The sequence below is a fragment of the Triticum dicoccoides genome, chromosome 4A, assembly GCF_002162155.2.
Source record: "Triticum dicoccoides isolate Atlit2015 ecotype Zavitan chromosome 4A, WEW_v2.0, whole genome shotgun sequence".
Classification (NCBI taxonomy): domain Eukaryota; kingdom Viridiplantae; phylum Streptophyta; class Magnoliopsida; order Poales; family Poaceae; genus Triticum; species Triticum dicoccoides.
This window is the reverse complement of record NC_041386.1, coordinates 137,705,554-137,714,520: the sequence shown is the minus strand read 5'-3', so window position 1 is coordinate 137,714,520 and position 8,967 is coordinate 137,705,554. Positions and strand designations below refer to the sequence as shown.

The 8,967-nt window shown below is 43.6% G+C and overlaps 2 long non-coding RNA genes across 2 annotated transcripts; one reads left to right on the top strand and one right to left on the bottom strand.

The window, feature by feature from the left end:
• Nucleotides 1-802: 802 nt before the first annotated feature.
• LOC119285422 lies at nt 803-4,370 on the bottom strand. The gene is made up of 5 exons (XR_005139488.1): nt 4,338-4,370; nt 4,184-4,259; nt 2,470-2,971; nt 1,980-2,094; nt 803-1,094 (listed from the first exon to the last, which is right to left on the bottom strand). It is a non-coding gene; the product is annotated as an uncharacterized LOC119285422 (long non-coding RNA).
• A 652-nt stretch (nt 4,371-5,022) lies between these two features.
• LOC119285421 lies at nt 5,023-6,569 on the top strand. The gene is made up of 2 exons (XR_005139487.1): nt 5,023-5,834; nt 6,042-6,569. It is a non-coding gene; the product is annotated as an uncharacterized LOC119285421 (long non-coding RNA).
• The last annotated feature ends 2,398 nt before the right edge of the window (nt 6,570-8,967 follow it).

Genomic DNA, 8,967 nt, shown 5'->3' with positions numbered 1-8,967 from the left:
CGTCGCGGTGGATCCAGGGCAGCGGATAGCGGGAGGTTGGGAACGAGCGGTCGTGGGTGGTGGGGTAGGATTTCTTTGTGTAGCGGGCTGGGAGTTCGGAAATAATTCGCTCGCCCCTATATAGGACCTGTGATTTAAATAGTTATTCTAATCCTGAAATTAGAATAGTGTTGCCATATATATATTATATGTATATATATATAAAGAGGATGGGTCTATTATGATAACACCCTTAAGACTCTTATATTCTAACTAGCAAAAGGACCCGTGCGTTGCAACGGGAGAGATAAATAATACTTTTTCTAAACATAATTTGTTGTAATAAACATACTTCAGAGTGAACCGGTGCATCTCAGGAGGGAAACAAATTGGATATATATTTAATTTATTAAATGAATCTAGCAAAACTTTATTAATTACATGTGCATCTTGTAATCTCTAGAGTATACTTTTTGCGTGACGATTCACTGATAATCTTTAAGTTCCTTGTTTTCTTCTTCATCATATTCCAATCTGCATACGTGTTGAAATATACTACTCCCTTCGTTTCCAAATATAAGTATTTTTAGAGATTTCAATATGGATAACATACAGATGTATATAGACGTGTTTTGGAGTGTAGATTCACTCATTTTGCTCCGTATATAGTCAGTATTGAAATCTCTAAAAAAGACTTATATTGAGGAACGGAGAGAGTATTTCCTTGACCAGTATGCTAGTTTCAAGCTCAAGATGTCCAATTGATCACTTCCAGGCAAAGTATGGGCAAATGCAGGGTAGAGCTAATTATAATTGAACGCTTTCTTCTTTGTAAAATAGGCATAAGAAATTTATTTTTTGGGATCAACTCCAAGCCAAAAATACATAATAAATTCATTTGACTGGAACTTTCATAATCAAGTTAGGCTAGAGGAGCCAAGTTCAAAAAATTCAGGGTATTACTGGTGCTGATCCATGCCAACCACCATCCTTGGAAGAAATATCGCTCCAACGAAGGACTATCTCTCGTCTTCTTGGCGTGTTTAAGTTATAGTAGCATGATTTCACTGAAATGGGATCCCTGCCCTCGGAGTGTATTCACAGAACTCCCTCACCTACACAAATATTAAAATGAAGTTATAAGATTTAGTCTAGAGTCTTACCCCGATTCACGGCCTTTCATTTATATAATTAGACACAAAGTACTATGATATAAGAAGCACACCAAAAAGTATTCATGTTAAACAGTAAGCAAGCATGACATATGTATATCAGCTAGAATCTGCTGCTGCAAAGAGCCTACCAAATTAACAAAAAATTATACCAATTCTTGGCATGATGCAGACCAAATCTACATATGAAGTTCTAAATCATACAGTGCAACATCCAAAGAAACTGAAAAGGAGAAACTCAAGCATCTAGAGATCATGTACACAAAGTATTGCTCTGTAGCGAAGCAAGCTGTTTCCCATAAATTTGGTAGGCTTAGTACAATGAAAGAATTGGTCCTGATCGGTCAAGCTCCACAAATTTGGTATCTTTTAAGTGACAATATCCCCACTTATTTTCCAAAGTGATTATCAATTACCAAAAAGGGATCCCGATCTCAATTGTCGGAGTACGTACTAAATAGGTAAGCTATAACAATGTTAATCTATAAATGAATTCAGTTGCATTAATTTATTACCTAGCTGTAAGAGGCATATCCAAGTTAGACATAATTTTAATAATTATTAGAAAAAATTGATCCCAAGTGCATTACCCAACTGCAGGATCAAAGACATCAGTTAAGGATAATTATTTACAGTTTGCTGCACAGGAAATCATAGGCTGGCATAGGCTAAATAAAACAACACGATTCAGATTGAATGAACACCTGAATCGGTTAAAAGATGGTGTCAAACAATATTTGTATACTGACATACATATATCCCACATAAAGACATACACAAACAACATGTAGTCCGATACTGAATTTATTATAGGTAGAGACACCTTACCATGCAAAGGTAGCAGTAGGAGCAATTTCAGCGAGCAGCAAGAGAAGGGAAGGAGATGACATTTGGGAGGCCTTCACGGGGAGGAAACAACGACAACAGATGAACAAAGCATCATCTAGTGGAAACAACGACAACAACAGATGAACAGAGCATCATTTAGTTTCCGTACATACCCATAACCTTTTTCAGCATGCAGACAACAATGATACAGTTAGCTAGTAAAACTCAACCAGATCGCCTTGTGTGCACGCTGAATTTCTAACTATACGGCTAGCTTAGGTGAGTCAAAACAATGCAACTAATCTATATTCATTAATAAAAACAAAAAATACCAGGTGAAGGTATCCTAATTAAAGAAACCAAAGTAAGTCCCCACAAAAGAAATAAGACAGAATCATCTCCAGGAAGGAGCGATTAGACCTATACCAAAGCATTCATTAACTAAACCAAAAGAAAATGTACCTGCATGAGCTTGCTTCGAATTTCTTACCTTTCCTGCCAAAAATTCCCTTTCTCTTAAGAGCACATTGATGTCTTGCACTTAAGGGTAACATGATTGAGAACAACAACACTGAAACTATCTTGTGATTTTCTAATAGAGAAGTACACAATTACTATGGCGATGACATATACTTATTTATAGGAAAGGCCGCAAAGGCCATACATAGAGGTTTGGTCACAGAAGCATCACCCATGAGCAGTCTTTATGCTCAGACATTTACAAGAACACTTGTTGCATACACTGCAGTCTCACAATAGGAGAGAAAAAAATGCTACATATCGGAGTGGAGTTAGGGAGAGATGTTACTGCTATATACCTGGAGATGGTATGCGCATCCTCTCAAGCTGAGATGGCTCTCGCATCCTCTAAAGCGACGCTGACTGCATGCGCTCACGTACTCGCTGGCTATGGCAGCTCCCATGTCCTCCGAAGCAGCAACAATCCTCATGAGCTCGTGTCCTCGCTGGTTGCGGCCATGTCACTGTGAATCCTGTCATGCAGCAGCATTGCGGAAGAAGGACGGCACTGAAAACATTGATGCAGAAAGCAAATCCAAGAAAAATCTGAAGTCTAATGTAGTGGAAAAAATATACGCTAGTTCTCAAGAAATTAAAAATAGCAATTTTTTACACAATCCTTTCTATGAATCATTTATCATCAAACATGTGCATATACTTCTCTAGGTGCACACTATTTATTAAAAATAGTGCTCATATAGCAGGTGAATTCACCAATCAAATAGCCACCCATAAACTGATATCTCCACAAATCTAATTCCATCTAGCTAACAAACACCAACTGAAGTCCTTCAGTTCTAGATATTTCTAATCCTGTTTACACATCCTAATCCTGTTTTGCTAGGTGCAGCTAGCATATCTATTCTGCAAAGCTAATTCTTAACTGAAGAAAAATAATAACCTAGGTGCAGCTAGCATATCTATATTCTTCAAAGCTAATTGTTAACTTAAGAAAAAACATAATCAAGCAAGGGGACAGAAATAATAACTACAACAGGGGAGTCAAAAACATTTTAACATCATAAAAGCATGAAAAAATATGGTCTTTGAGATCGTCATCTTAGACACACAAATACTGAGATACATAAGCATGATTTATACACAATAGTATCGATGCATGCATGAGCAAAGTAGCCTATGTATGCAGTTCAAATTAAGTGAAGCAAGTTCATACAATAATTAGAAGGTTCAGTACAGTTCTCTGTTTCAAACTGTTTTTCTTGTGATGCGGCAAAGTAATTTTCCTACAGTTGTAAAAATCGTTGTTCATAGTTTAAGAGTAATAATGTTCAGGCAGGCACAAATTTAGGAAAAATACCACATGAAAATGAATTGAACCGTGCATGATTCACAATCGCATCTAAGTACAAAACCAACAGTGGTCCTCCATCTAAGCAATCCATGAGTACGCGTTGATCTCAAGATTACTAATTGAAACCAAGTCTCGCAACAGTAAGGGAAGAAGACCATGACACCAGTATCAAGTGCTGAAGAATCGGATTAGGTGTTTTACAATTACAGAGAGTCGAAGAGCAGTGACGTGGAAGCAAAGAGGCAACCAAAGCTTGCTATTCAGCTCATCTCTAGCAACAGCGGCAGCAAGGTGGCGTCAGTGACGGTCAGGCCAAGTTTTGACGAACTTCAGGCTCTACCGCGCCGTGGCGTAGCTTCGAGGGGATACATACCTCTCGTGTAGCCACCACAGGACTCGGCGGGCGTTCTTGTTCCTCCGGCGAACTCGGCGCTTCTTCCTCCGGCGAACTTGGCGGCGACATTGGATGTTTGTTCAAAAATTGCAATTTCGACAGGATGATGGAGATTATGGTCGAAGGGAAAAACCTGATGGAGATTCCGGCCGAGGACCCTTGCTTCTTGTAGCAGCCAATCAAATCCGGGTTGGGCACTACATCAATTTGTGTTGGAGAAGGACACGGCCGGCCTCCAATTTTCCATCCAAATCACGATAGGAGCAACGGAGGTTGAGAAGGATACCACGGAGGAGGCCAGAGAGGACTGGCAACCGGCGCCGGCGGCCGGCGTACCATCCTTCATGAACGCCCACGGCGTCCGCCTTCTCCTCCGCCTCGTCTGTAGCCGCACCCATGGCGTCCGGCTTCTCCTCCGCCGCGGCTAGCCGTCCGACGAAGGCGCCGCCCCTCACCTGCTCGTGCTCCGCCGTCGCTGCCGTCGCTGGAAAGGGAGGAAGGCGCCGCCCCTCACGTGCTCGTGCTCCGCCGTCGCTGCCGTCGCTGGAAAGGGAGGAGTTTTGGATAAGATGAATCAGGGACCGCGGACTGAATATTGAACAAACGTAGGGTCTTTTTTGTAAAACCGAAGCGTTTTCCCAGATTCACTAACGAAAGGACTGCGGGTTCTATTTTCGAAAAGCAAAGGGACTTTTTTATAAAAACGCCGCGACGGTGAACCCGGAGACCTAATCCGTGCTTTATTATTAGGGAGAGATAACAAAAACCACTTATTTTGATAACACCTCCCAACCTCAGCCCACCCACCCACGCACGCACTTGCCTCTACATCTCTTCCTCCCCTGTCCCCTCGATCCCCTCCGCCTCCACCACCATTCTTCCCCCCAGCCAGCTCCCCGCACCACCAACCCCAGCGCGCTGCTGGCCATCCCCCCATCCCTCACCCCCACGCCCCAGATCCGTCGCCCGGATGCGCGATAGGAGCAGTTACTAGCCCGGATGTGTCGCCGGGAGCCTACCACCCCGGCATCCTCCTCCCGTGAGCCGGCCACGGGATCCGGGCCTCCCCCGACCCGCCTCGCGACCTACCTCCCTCGCGCTGGCCTGCACCACCTCCGTCCAGCCGCCGTCCCCCGACACACGCGCCGCCGCCACAGACCTTCGGATCTTGGCCGCCGCCAGCCCACCGTGCCACACCGGCACCTCCCCGGTCATCTACTTCCTCGCAGGCCGCATGGCGGGTCGCTGGCTCCGGCCCGCACCACTTCTGCGTCCCTCGGGTGCCGCCTCTCCCGGATGGAGGTCTACCTGCGCCGCACCTAGGGACACAGAGGAGGCAGAGGCTCTAAGCCGCTAGCCTTCCTCACCTGCAGCACCTGGGGAGTGAGCAGCACGCCAGCTAGGAGAGAAGCGAGAGCACCGCCACTCCTCACCTCCCTCGCTTGGTTCTTGCAGTTCGGTTGCGCACACCCATGCGGTTTGTCCCTGCTAGCACCCATGTTGTCTTATATGCATCGGATACGACAAGCTCTATCACCACGCGCCGGCGGCCGGATCCCCACCTGCGCGTGTGCAGCCGGACTCCTTCCTCCACCGCAAATCTGACCCCCTCCGCCTCCTTCTCATTCAGGTGACCTTCTCCCCAACCTCTCTGCCGACCCCCTTTCCTCGTATTCCGGCAAGGTCTCAGCCACCAACTGCATGCAGTACGGAAGTGCGACGCCGTGCGCATCCTGTCCCAGAATTTTTTGGTGTTCAGAATAATTTATAGTGTTTTCAGAAAAACTGATGAGTAGCGCAGTACAGTTCAGAAGCTTTCATTTTGTACATTTTCCAGTGCGTTGATGCAGTTCGTTGAGGGCGAGCCCTCGCAGTCTCCGGCATGTGTCGTGCAGTGCGGTGCACGCATTCATGCAGTCCGGTGGCGGTGCCGATGTAAGAAGTGCGGTTAGCAGTTTGTCGCCAATCAACCCCCTCCTACTCCGTTCGAGCTCCTTGCCGTGATCAGGCCGTGGGCTCCTCAATGGCGCCGGAGTGGACGGATGGGTCCAGGATGGCGATGGCTCCGGTTGCCCAGGGCGAGGGTCCCCTCTCTACAGCTCACTAAAGTTTGTTTTGTAGCTCACTGAAGTTTGCTTTGCAGCTCGCTTGCTGGTACAGTGCATTGGCAACGCCTTCGTGCAGTTGAAGCAACGTGTGCGTGCAGTACGTCCGGCGAGTGCGTGTGGTTCAGCGGCTAAAAGCATTTGCATTCTCCCTATGTTAATGTGTGTGGTTCAATGCATTTTATAAAAAGTGCAGCAGGGTTGTATTTTGTGTGTGATTGTACTGTGGAGATAGAAAAAAAGACTATTTATGTGGATTATTCAGTTTGTAAAATCTTTTCTTTGTAAAAGCAGTGCGCTCAATGAACCGAAGAAGTACATTTTTCAAAGTTCATTATCAAAATATGTATTAAATAAAAAAAATCATGAAGTTCGTTTGCCTGTTTGATGTAGTGCGGTTTTCAGTTTAAAACCAGTACGGTTTTCTTTCTTGTCTTTATAAATTTACGTCCCACAAAAAAGAAATCACGCAGTCCGCTAGTCCGTCTGATGCAGTACGGTTTTCAGTCTAAAAGCAGTGGAGTTTTCTTCCTCGTTTTCAAAAATTTGAGTCAAAAAAAAGAAACCATGCAGTTCTCTTACCCGTCTGATGCAGTGCGGTTTTTCATCCGATGCATTGCGCTTTTCAGTCCGATGAAGTACGCACGTCGATTTGGGTGTTGCGAAAAACAGAGTATCCGCATTTCAGTAAATTTAAAATTCATCTTAAACCGTAAAGAATTAGAGAGAGTGTTCTACATGAAAAAGTTGTGTCTCGTCGATATATTTCCAACGGCATACCATTTAAATCATTTTGACGACCGGTTTGTAAAAATTTCGCGAAAAAAGGCCGCTGCCACTTGTCATCTGCCACACGATTTTCGAAATTAACTTAAAACTGTAAGCAATCTCGAAACCATTTCTACATGTGAAAGTTGCGCCTTGTCCATAGATTTCCAACGACATATTACACGCCTAGTTTCGATAAACAGTTAAAAAACTAGAGCGAAAACAGTACCGAAAATTTGAAAAAAAATTGAAAAACAGAATTCTGCGATTTGGTAAATTTGAAACTACTCTTAAACCGTAACGAATTAGAGAAACAAATAGATATGAAAAAGATGCGCCTCGATGATATCTATCCAACAGTGTATCATTTGCTTCATTCCGAAGATCGGTTTTGAAAAAAAATGTGAAATACGCTCGCTGCCACTCGTTGTGAGCCGCACCATTTTCAAATCTGCTCTTAAACCGTGAGGAATCTTGAAAAGTGTTTAACATGGCGAAGTTGCGCCTAATTCATAGCTTTTCAACAATATATTACACGTCTCGTTCCGACAAACGGTTAATAAACTAGAGCGAAAACAGTAACAGAAAAAACACTGCGTGCAGTTTTTTACCACGGGAAGTTCACTCGCCTGAGTACTGCAGCACACTTGGTTCAAACAATGACGTGCACTTGCGTTGAGCGTGCAATGCCGAAGTGTTATCAGAATAACTATTCTGATAATATTATCAGAATTCGTCACCCTGGATGAGGAATAGTTATTCTTTACCCCCTCTCTATTTTGACATGAATGGACCGTATTTTTACGTTTCGTAAATTATGTCTTATTTCATACATAAAAAGAGAACTTAAGAAAATATGTACTCGCAGTAAAAAATATTCTATGTTACGTAAAATTACGAATGTAAAAACATAGTGTAAAACATACATAAAATGTGATTTTTCTGGTCTTACAACCTACATTTTTGTTTTTTAATACAAAATTTTACATATTGGAATAATATGCATGTAACTATTTATATTCTAAACGTAATTTATTTAGAAAGCGATTGTAAGATTACCTCGGATAAAGAATAACTTAATTTGCACCCTGAGTGATGAATAGTAACACTATATATATATATTATAAATTCTATTTTCTATCTGTTTTTGTATATTAATATGAATCTAGCTGTTATCATTCACATATACAGAATGGAAAGTGTATATACACACATTGAAACATAACATATAAGAACGGAAAATAGAGTACACGCAATGAAACAGAGAAATAAACAGAGCAATACTATGATGGCTGTGAATACATAACTATCCACGTCGAAACGATTCAACAAAATTAAACGCATCCATGAGACCATGACTAGGAGCCCTTGCCTACGGTAGCTCTTGGCTCTGCCTGAACTCGTGCAGGCGTTCGTCCAAGCGATCGACACGCTCACGGTACATCTGGAGCGCGATCTCGAGCTCCAAGTTGGCTATTTCATCGGAGATCACTAGCTCGAGGATGCGACGACCATGTTTCTCTACTGCGCCCAGGTGGACACCTGGGCCAAGGAGGCGGTCGTGCCTACGGACCAGCGCGTTGGCATCCAGTGGGCCACGGTCAAGGTGAACGGTGGCACCCATGCGAACGGCGCGTCGGGCGTCCGGTGCAAGTACGGCGTGTCCGGCCTCTGGTGCAAATACGACACTGAGGACCTCTGCCCACTCCTGGCGAGGAATGGGGGTACTGATGGGATGTGTACTGATACGTCTCTGTCGTATCTACTTTTCCAAACACTTTTGCATTTGTTTTGAACTCTAACTTGCATGATTTGAATGGAACTAACCCGGACTGACATTGTTTCAGTAGAATTGCCATGGTGTTATTTTTGTGTAGAAATAAAAGTTCT